The sequence below is a fragment of the Dromaius novaehollandiae genome, chromosome 2 (assembly GCF_036370855.1).
Source record: "Dromaius novaehollandiae isolate bDroNov1 chromosome 2, bDroNov1.hap1, whole genome shotgun sequence".
Taxonomy (NCBI): Eukaryota; Metazoa; Chordata; class Aves; order Casuariiformes; family Dromaiidae; genus Dromaius; species Dromaius novaehollandiae.
Window position 1 is genome coordinate 63,489,983 of NC_088099.1, and position 9,928 is coordinate 63,499,910.

The window sequence follows — 9,928 nt, forward strand, 5'->3', positions numbered from 1 at the left end:
GCTTTGCTCTGAGGCTACACCGCAAAGGAAAGGCGTGTGATGGAAATGGAGTAACTCAAAGGAGTTTGTTTCTCCTCCAGGCTCGGAGGAAGTCGCAGGCCAGAGAGAATCCTCCCAGCGTTGCGGGACCTGTATTCACCTGCCCGCTGCCACCCTGCCATGCTTAGAAATGCTCTTCACAACCCCCCCGACTCTAGAGGAAGCACTTACATAGACAGCAAAGTCTTTCGGAGCACTGGAGATGTTTTCTCCAGGGGACACTCTCGCTGAAATATGTTCCAGCGTAACAGCTCGTGGAAAGACTGCTTTGGGCAGCTTGATGAAGACGTGACCCTGACTCCCGGGGAAAGACCAGCAGTTTCCCGGATGATTTTCAGGCTGAAGGAAGAACAGTGCACGCTGTTCATGTGGGAAAGGGACACTCTCCACAGTGGGTTTGGTTCTCCCCTCCCAGCTTGGTTGCTCTCTGTTTCTTGGTGTCCCTACCTCAAGGATAACCTCAGGAGACTTCATGGAGTGCAGCAAGGGGAGCCCAGCCCAGAAGAGTATTCCTTTGGTGTCGCGGAAGGAGGCAGAAGTCTTGGAATGAATGATGGTAGCCCCTGAAACAAGAATGCACTGATCAAGTCCAGTCTTCCCTGGAGGACTGCATCTGTTTATAAGGCTGTGATCTCTCCGGAGGATCTCATGAACCCCGTAGGCTGTGGACCTGTCCTCAGACAAGCAGCAGAGACACTCCCCTGTGACAGTTATTTCAATTCCTGACATGGATGAACTCCGGAGAGACTCGGAAAGAAAAGGATTTATTGAACAGCCATCTTGTACGGGAACTGTCGCAGCCCTGGTACCTGCCTCCTTTCCCTCCACTGTTACTTCCATGGATTCCAATTAGTGCTCCCGGAGCAGGAATCAAGGCATGCGGACATAGCTGTGTCCTAATGAACACTGCCACGGTGACGCCTGTTCCCACTGCACTGTCAACTTGAAAAATGCTACTAGGTATTCCTAGATCTCCAGCAGGGACGTTCCCCTCTGTCTTCCTTGCGTGAGCCCCCCTGGAACACACAGCAGTGGCTCATGGAGCTATGCTAATGGGCCATGGCAAAGGAAAGCTAACACAGGCTGAAGCACAGAGAGGAGGCGCCCTGTCTTGGTTGTTCCCGTGCTGTAGCCGCACCTGATGATTTGCGGGCCAAATCCGGCATCTGGACTTGGTTATATTCCAGCTTCTCCAGTGCTTCCTCGATTAACTTTTGAACATGCTGGGAAGACACAGAAAAGAGAGCAGCTATTAGAGGCAAAGGGGCACATCCCAGCTCCCTTCCTGGGCCAGCTAAGGTGAACTTGGCTGTTGCACTCTGGCCTAAGGAGCTTGGGAATTCCCTGAAAAGCTCCCAGGTTTGCTTGGCTCCCATTGACCAGTATCAGAGTGGCGGGGCTGCTCACTCCAGTGCTCCGAGCCTTTCTGTTAGCTGTGGCAGGGAACTCTACTAGGATACGTGCCGGGGCGGGGAAGAAAAATCTCTGAGGAGAGCCTTCTGCAATGGTCTCTTACCCACGCTGTCATGCCCTCAGTCTGCTTCAGGGCTTCGTTGAGAGCACGCCGGGCAACGTCCTTTGCGCTCCATCTCAGAGCGTGGAGGACTTCCTGGAGCTCACGCAGCTCTCCTTGGAGGGTCTGGATTTCGCTAAGTGTTGCTCCTAATACCTCATCCGCTTGCCTGGAAAAAGTGCGCCACAGAGACAGAGACCACCGTTCTTGCGGGCTGGTGCTATGCCATGGGAATGGGAGAGAGGCAACAAATCTCCCTCGAGGTGCCTGGGAGCATCAAGTGGCTGGACTCCAGCCAGTGGCTGAGAGTGTGAGAAACAGCTGCAGGATGGGGCCTACCCCTATGCCCCTTCTCCAGCAGCGGAAAGGTGGAGCTTCCAACAGCCCTGCCCTAGCTAAAAGGCTCATGGAGGGGTTGCTCCAGGCCTCGAAGGGACATGGAGATATAGCTGCCCACTAGGGAGAAAGGAAAAGCAGAGAGGCAGGCAGGGCAGTGGGAAGAGCCCTGGGAATTGTGTCGTGTGAAGTTTGTGTGAGACAGGCCTGGAGCTCCTCTAAAGCATCATCTAGCCAAGAGGAAATCATTTTTACCTCTGCGTCTTCACGTGCACGCCAGAGAGAGGAAACTCCTCCTATGGGGACAAGTAAGGGAACGTTCAGTTCAAACACCAACAGACCTGCTGCAGAAAGGAAGGTGTGGGGCAATGGTATGGCCTTTACAGCAACGGGAAGCAAACAGGCACAGACCCCATGCCTCCGGGGAGCCAGCTACTCCGCTAGCATGCACTGGGAAATTATCCCGAGAGACTGCCAGGCAAGAGAACACAAGTCACACTGGCTATTGTGCTATTCGAGAAGCACCGACATTTCCTTGAATCCAACGGATCGATTCTTAAAAAGCCTTCTACCATTTGTCGGCCACTGACTTGACAGCTCAAGAGATGCCTACACCACATGCCTTTGTGCATAGTCCTTGAATTTCCTCTGTTCCTGGAGAGCTGGGCCAGTACCACACTGGTTATTGCTCCATTTCAAGGTGTGCTGTCATTACAGTTCCTTTCTTAAGACCACCATGAAAGGCTCTATTACTATAAAGCTGCTGGCTTTATTAGGCATGTGCACGTGCACACACACACAGACAACACACACAGACACACTTTTTAGTGGTTGCTGTGTTGAACGGCTGGGCAAAGAATGAGCCAGACCAAAAGACTCAAGATTTCAGAAACAACCCAGTACTTTGAGGTAACCACGTGCATAACAGCGGTCCATTTTCAGCTGTGCCCTATACCAGGAGCTTCATGTTAAGGCACTGGTGTTTGGGCAGTTTACCTTCACCTGACAGACCTGGCAATGGTGGCTCGTGGACCTTGCGCTAGCCCCCGCAAGAAAGGGCCTTTTAACAAAGCCACCCTTGATGCCCTTGGGTTAAGACTGGCAGAAGCAGCCTGGATTTGAGGCACCCAGAATGTCACCTGCTGACAGATAGGTTGAAAGGAGGAGAAGATGTAGGCCCTCGCTGCTGCTGCGGTCGTCCGGATGCTTCCTTCATCCAGCAGCCCCACGTGGTAAACACCTGTTGGTCACAAACCAAAGCTCTCTTTACACTTCGAACTTGCTCATGCCAGAAGAGCTGTGTGCAAGTAGGGCTCCAGTCCTTCAGGCATGCTGACACCCAGCTGATGTTAGGAAGCTGTGCGTGAGTTGGTGTGCCAGCAAAAGACAGGCTGCAAGTGCTCCTGCGGCTGGAGACTGCTTGGGAAGGGTGACAAGCCAGCACGGGGATCTCCCAGGCTTTGTTAGCGCCTCATGAAACCTTAACCAGCTGCCTCCCTCCATAGGGCTGCCTGCTGCACTCTGAGGGTCAGGCACAGATGCCATCATTGTGTCTCCTCTCTTCTTCTCGGGAAGAGAGGATGATGGAAGAGGGGCCTCTGAAGAGATGAAGATTCCTTCCCCGGGACATGCTGCTCTCTCCTGAAGGAAGCTTCCCCACTTCCTGGGGCAAGCAGGCTAGCCACTGCCGCTCCCCAGGCTTAGGAGACTTAGCTTCAGCTCCGGGGAAAAGCAAGTCACCCTGTGCCCACCCCCGTTGCTCTGAGGCACGTGGAAGCGGGGCAGCCCTCTCTCAGGGCCTTCCTGCTCCTAGTTGGGCTCCTCTGGCCACAGCCGTCTACATGGACCCAAGCAGAAGCAAGCACGGGGTCTCTCGTAAAGAACCACCGTGACTTCGGGGCTCTACAGACACTCACCAAGAAGGGAGGCAAACAGAGCAAGCAGCACCAGGAGAACTGTCTTCCGAGCCTTCTTTTGCCTGTGGAGGAGCATGGAGGAAAAGAAGGGTGAAGCTGGCTGCAGCTGTGCAGGCCCTAAGCAGGCTCCAGAGCAGCAGTAGCAACTGCAGCTCTTGCACCTGGCGTTACTGACTTGGGAAGTGGCCTGCTCGCGCACGAGCTCCAGTCAGTGGTCAAGCTTTCAGCCACTGTGGCAGTGGGGCATTTGGGAGGGTGAGGATTGGCATAGGGGAGCTAGGGATGGAGGATTAACTCCAGACCAGGAGAAGCAGTGCCAACAAAAGCTAGGGCCGTACTTCCTGCCTAAGGGAGTAGAGGCGATTCTTTGGAGACGCAAAGGACATAATTCACACCCGCTTCTCCTGCCCACCATCCAGTCGGTACTTGTGCCGAGACTGTTCTCCCCCCACTCTCAAGAAAAGGTGCTGCCTCAGCTTTACCTTGCAATAGTGCCCAAAACGTGGAGCACAAAGCGCTGAGGAGACGTTACGCTCAGCAGGATGAAATGCCAGATGAGCCAGAAAACTCCTGAGAAAGAGGCAAGATGGAAAAAGTCCAGTGAGCTCGTGTGTAATTCTAGGTTAGGGCTTCTACTCGTCCTCTTTGTGTTGGCAGAGGACAGGAGGCATCCTCCCGTTTCTGTGACTTGCTCCCGCTTCTGTCAGTTGCTCTGCAGCTGCAAGCAGGACAGGGGACGGGAAATGAATTCCCTCCAGTCCAAAAATCACTCCTTAATCAGGTCATATCTCCCTTTAGGGCTACAGAGGGTCGGCCTCTTAGGTCATAGGCAGAGCTGCCTTTCCTGGTCCCCAGGACCTTGAGGCAGAGCCTAAGGCCGGGCTTCTGGGAGCTCTTGCTCTGCCTCTGACAAGAGTTTGAAACAACTGGGGGCTGAAAAGCTCTTCACCAGCTGGAGAAAGTATAGAGCGAGTTTGACCTGGACGAGGAAACCTGCACATGAAAAACAGCAGGCAACCACTGAGTCTTTGCACATTTCAGAAAAAAGGCTTATATGGTCGCATAAAGCCTCCACGTTGCATTTCCTGCCTTTGGATGGCTGAGCCATGCAGAAGCAACAGCTCTCGTAATGCAGTTGTATTTGAGCCGGTTTTTCTCACTGCCATTGGACAACAGCCTTCTCCTTCCATGCAAACAAGCCACACTGTAAATGGTAACAAGCAGAGAGAGCTGTACTGAAGAATCGCGTCAGCTTACTTTTGCCAGGATGCTGAAGCTGGCCTTGGTCCTGCCTGCGGACTCCGGTGCTCTGGAGAACAGGCCCTTGGCTCGCAGGTTGCCTACAAGAAAGAAAGGGGCTCAGGCACACAGGACACGTGCTACCTGCTGTTGCCTTCAGCCACCTTTACACTGAGCTCGGAGGCTGTCCTTGTGTTCTTCCCCAGTCCGTCCCCCAGCGCCGGGCTGATTAGCTGCAAACGGCACTTGGGGAGAAGAGAGGGGGATCTCTAGAACTCCCCGAAGAAGCACCTCCATACCAGCGTAGGTCTTGGCCGTGATTTCTGAACATCCTTGCAGAGCTGCAGTTGCCAAACACCCTGTTTGCGTGGGCATGGGCCAAAAGCGCTCCGACCTCCTTGCCTCCACGACAGGGAGTGACCAAGCGGCAGGGGCAGCCCGGAGCTGCCGCCCTGCTCTTGCTACCTCACACAGCAGCGACGGCTTGTGATGTCAACGGCAGGCAGCGACATCACAGTAGACAAGGCAGCGCCGTATTTCCAGGCCAAGCTCAACCTGACAGGACACAGAAGCTGCTCTCTTCCTCTGCAGAGAGGCAGCCCTCGGAAATCACAACATCTCCTCCCAAGTATTAAACTCTCTGAAGTCCCAGGGAGGAGGGAGTGATTTGGGAGCCACCAGCAGCCTTGTCTAGTCCCTGCTTTTGACACTCTGCACCACCAGGGCCTGCAGAGCCAACTGAAGCGAGCAACCACGTACAGTCAGCAGTTCTCTGCCGGCGGCTCAGCTTCATGGTGGCGGCAGCAGCTTTTTTCCTGTAGCCCGAAGAAGGCACAGTGGCATAAGAGAAGGGCTGGGCCTGCACTTTTTTTTCTAGTTGTTGCTCTGGGCAGCAGGCTCTTGACTGCAGAGGATAGGAGACGTGTTTAGAGGAGGGGAAGGGAGCATATCTGAATCTCGCTTTTTTTGCTACCTCATGGGATCTCTAGGGACTGCAGTCAGCCCCCCATTTCCCTATGGAAAAGGGAAGACTTTATTTTTTCCCTTCCCCCCCAGAAAGTAACAATTCACAGAGTCAGCAAAAGAGTTTTGTTGCCATGGCAGGACAGTCTGGCAAATTAAATTTGAGGCAAGTCAACAGTGCTGGCTGCCAGTGCCCACCTGTGCTCACTTGGAGCCCCACATCGCTCACACCTCAGGCCTCTCGAGGCCCCATGCTCCTTTACCTTCAATGTAATAATACCAACAGTCTTCACAAGGACTGGGAAGGCAAACCCTGCCTGACCAAGTTCCCCTGTTAGAAGCCACTCAGCACTGAGGACCTGAGGCAGGTTTGCAGAGGAAATACTCCCCTGTAGGGAGACACAAGAAGCAAGTAGGTACCTGCAAGAGCAATGCAGAAACAGAGGCAAGGGTAAGGGAAACCCCTAACACTGGATTAGTGAACCCCACCTTGGCTGCTCTCTGTTTCTTCATGTCCCTACCTCAAGAATAACCTCAGGAAACTTCATCTCACCCAACAATGGGAGCCCAGCCCAGCAGAGTTTTCTTCGGTATTCCGGAAGAAGACAGAAGTCATTGAAAGCAGGACAGCAGCCCCTGAAAATTTAACACAAATGCAATGATAAAGTACTGTCTTCCCTGGAGGAAGGACATATATCTGGATATATATCTGGATATAAGCATTTCATCTGTCCAGAGGGTCCTATGAACCATGTGTGTTGTGGCTGTGTCAACTTGAGAGGTGCTACTACATATTCCTAGATCTCCAGCAGTGATAGCCCCCTCTGTCTTCCTTGCATGAGCCCCCTGGAACGCACAGCAGTGATTCACTGAACTCTCCCAATAGGCTGTGGAAAATGAAAGCTAACACAGCCCTCTGCTAGCAAACAAGGACACCTAGGCTTGAGGTCTTTCATATGTGGTTTGCCACATCACACACCCCGTCAGTCACATCATGCCTTTTGAGCAGGCGGCAGCCCTCAACTTTTTACCCTGTCTCTCCTGCCACTGGGGACGTTCCAATGCAAACCTTGTCCAGCTAGACAGGAGGCGCTTTGGAAGGCGCCCTGCCTCTGTTGTTCATGTGCCGTAGCCGCACCTGACGATTTGTGGGCACAATCCAGCGTCTGGCCTTGGTTACCACCTTCCAGCTTCTCCCATGCTTCATCGATTAGCTTTTGCACGTCCTGGGAAGGAAGACAGAAAAGAGCGGCCCTTAGCAGGAAAAGGAACGGGCCACCGGGCGCAAGCCAGCCCCCCTTACAAGGCCAGCCAAGGTGAACTTGGAGGTTCAGCTCCTCACTCCTCACCTGCTCGCCTAGAAAGAGTGCATCACACAGAGCAAAAGCACTGTTCTGGCCGGCTTGTGCTACGCCGCAGCAACGGCGGAGGCACCAAACCTCACGCGGCTCGACGGGAGCATAAATCCCGGCGTGGCTGGCGGCATCGCTTCTGCGGGGCCTGCACAGCCGACCCCAGCCCGGCCAGGATGCCGCGAGGGCAGGCAGCCCGCACCCCTGAGCACAGCCCCCGCTGAGTACACGCCCCGAGCCCACGCCGAACTGCGGACCAGCTGAGCAGGGCATCAGACGGGCTGCGCCATGCTTCAACCCTCACCGCTACCGCGGCGACGGCACCCGGCAAAACGGCGGCGACGGCAAGCGGCAGGGGACGCAGCTTCCGCGCCTTCCCCACCCGCCTATCCCGCCGCGGGTTCGGGGCGTGGGGGCTGCAGGCCACGCCCCCTTGCGGGCGGGGCGGGGGGTGGTGGCGAAGAGCCCCGAGCCGCCGCCGCCGTTGCCATGGGGACGGCGGGCCGCTGGGGCGGCTTCGCGCGCGGCCGGCCGGTTCCGCCGGTGCGCGGAGCGGTCGGGAGGGAGCTGGGCGGCGGCGGCGGCGGCGGCGGCGGCGAGGAGCGCGCAGCCGTTGGGCGTCCGTTCCTGGCGCGGAGCCGCGCGGCGGTGGGGCGGGCGCAGCCCGGGCCGGCTTTCTCTCTCTTCTCTCCCCGAGGCGGGTCTCCGGGATGAGGCGCGCCGTCAAGGAGCCGCCCGCAGCTCGCAGCCACCGCTACGCTGCTGGCGGCAAGTACCGCGCCTCTGCCGGCCGCGCTCCCTTGTGCCCCCGAGCGGGAGGGCTGCGGCCGCGCCGCGCCGCGCCCTGAGGCGCATCCCTCGTTGCTCGCCCTGAGGCTTGCCTGGGCCGTAAATGAGAAGGCTGTTGGATGGTGGTTGTCGTTGGTTTTCCTAGCTCGTATACCGAAGGTATTCGTGGTCCTTCTCCTGTGGTGCTTACCAGTGTTTCCAGTGCACGAGGCCTTGTTAGGCTGCAGCTAAGTAAGCTCTTCCTCCTGTAAAACTCCCCATCTTTTGCTTTGGGATGGAAGTTAATGGCACATTACACTTCCATCAGTCAGTCAGTCAGTCAGTCAGTCACTCCTTTTACCTTGGCGCAGATGTACCTCAGACTGGAGTTTCCTGTACACACCAGCTCACCATGCTGAGAGAGACCCTCCAGGTGGGGGCTTCACAGAAGGCCCCCTCCCTGCATACAGGGCCCGAGGCACCAGAACACAACCCCTCCATGCCAGGCTTCTGCTGCGTCTCAGCAGAACATCACAGCCCAAAAGGAGGACGAGCGGTCTGTGCGCTCAGTCGTTCAAGGTGACTCCAAGACACCTGTCACAGCAGCCGTGCTCTGAGTAAGGCCCTTGGTGAGGGCACCTCCCAAGTCTCATCAAGAGACTTCTCCACTGGCATCCTAGGGTGCGTCTGGGATCGGGAAGGGCCAGCTGCTCCTTAAGGATGGGGAGCCAGGAGGCAAATGCAGGGCCAGGGCATCAGCAGCAAGGGCCCTGTCCCACAGCACCCAAGCAGGACAGGCCCAGAGATCATGGCCAGCTCCAATAAGAGTGCAGAGCATGAGGCAAGTTCAGGACGACGAGGCAGGTCCAAGGGGAAGCCACAAGAGCAGGTCAGGGTCAGGGTCAGGGTCAGGCCCAGTGACTGCCAGGCAGGCCCAAGATGACAAGGCAGCACCAGGAGAAGAAGGCAGAAGGTCAGTCCCCAGAGCAGGCTCTGGGCCACCAGGGCGCTTGGCCAGGGAGGGCCCTGGCTGAGCTGAAGAGCAACAGCTCTCCAACAGAGCTCAGGCAGGGGCTCCAGGCCCAGGCCCAAGCTTAAATAGGGCTTCTGGGCCCATGGACACCTGTGGGGTGAGGTGAGGGGGGGGTGTGCTGGTGCAGCCCCCAGGTGAGGATGGTCAGCACTGTTAAGGCCTGCTAGGGCACTTGGGGCCCTGCCAGGTGCTTAGCAGAGGAGCTGCTGGGCTCTTGCTAGTGACTGACATGGCAAGAGTGCTGCCTTCAAGCTCTGAGGGCTGAAAGCCAGCTCTCCAACTGCTATGGAGCCAGTTAGCAAGGGCCAAGAATTCAAAGGGAGACCAGCTCTCCAGAGCCCAGAAGACAGAGGGACACGTGCCTGCCAAGGAACTAGGTAGATGAGGTCTTAGCTGCAAGCTGACTGGCTTGTTGGAAGAAGTAGGCGGATGACAGAGAAACTGGTCTTCTCAAACCTTGTATCGCCTATGCACCTCTGTTTGAAAACCTCCAGGTTTCTAGTCTGCGTCCTAACGTGGAAAGGGTAGCAATCCTACTAGCAGGATGTAATGCTTGGGGACAGTTTAGTTGTCACTACCTCAGGCATCAGACAGGTGAGTTGGGGATATTCCCCACGGCCGATGACGCCTGGGAGCTAAGCCGTCCCTACTGCCTCCTGTGGGTCTGAGCAGGATTAGCCAAGAGCCATCTGCCACAGAGGTGCCCAGGCGGCCTTGCTGAAGTGTGGGGAAGTAAGGGTGCCCCCTGGGCCAGGGAGGAGGACCTTGT

The 9,928-nt window shown here is 56.2% G+C and overlaps 1 long non-coding RNA gene across 1 annotated transcript; it reads right to left on the bottom strand.

Annotated features, from left to right (window-relative positions):
• Nucleotides 1–2,637: 2,637 nt before the first annotated feature.
• Nucleotides 2,638–6,646, bottom strand: LOC135327505 (uncharacterized). The gene is made up of 2 exons (XR_010387710.1): nt 6,528–6,646; nt 2,638–5,144 (listed from the first exon to the last, which is right to left on the bottom strand). It is a non-coding gene; the product is annotated as an uncharacterized LOC135327505 (long non-coding RNA).
• Between the last annotated feature and the right edge of the window lie 3,282 nt (nt 6,647–9,928).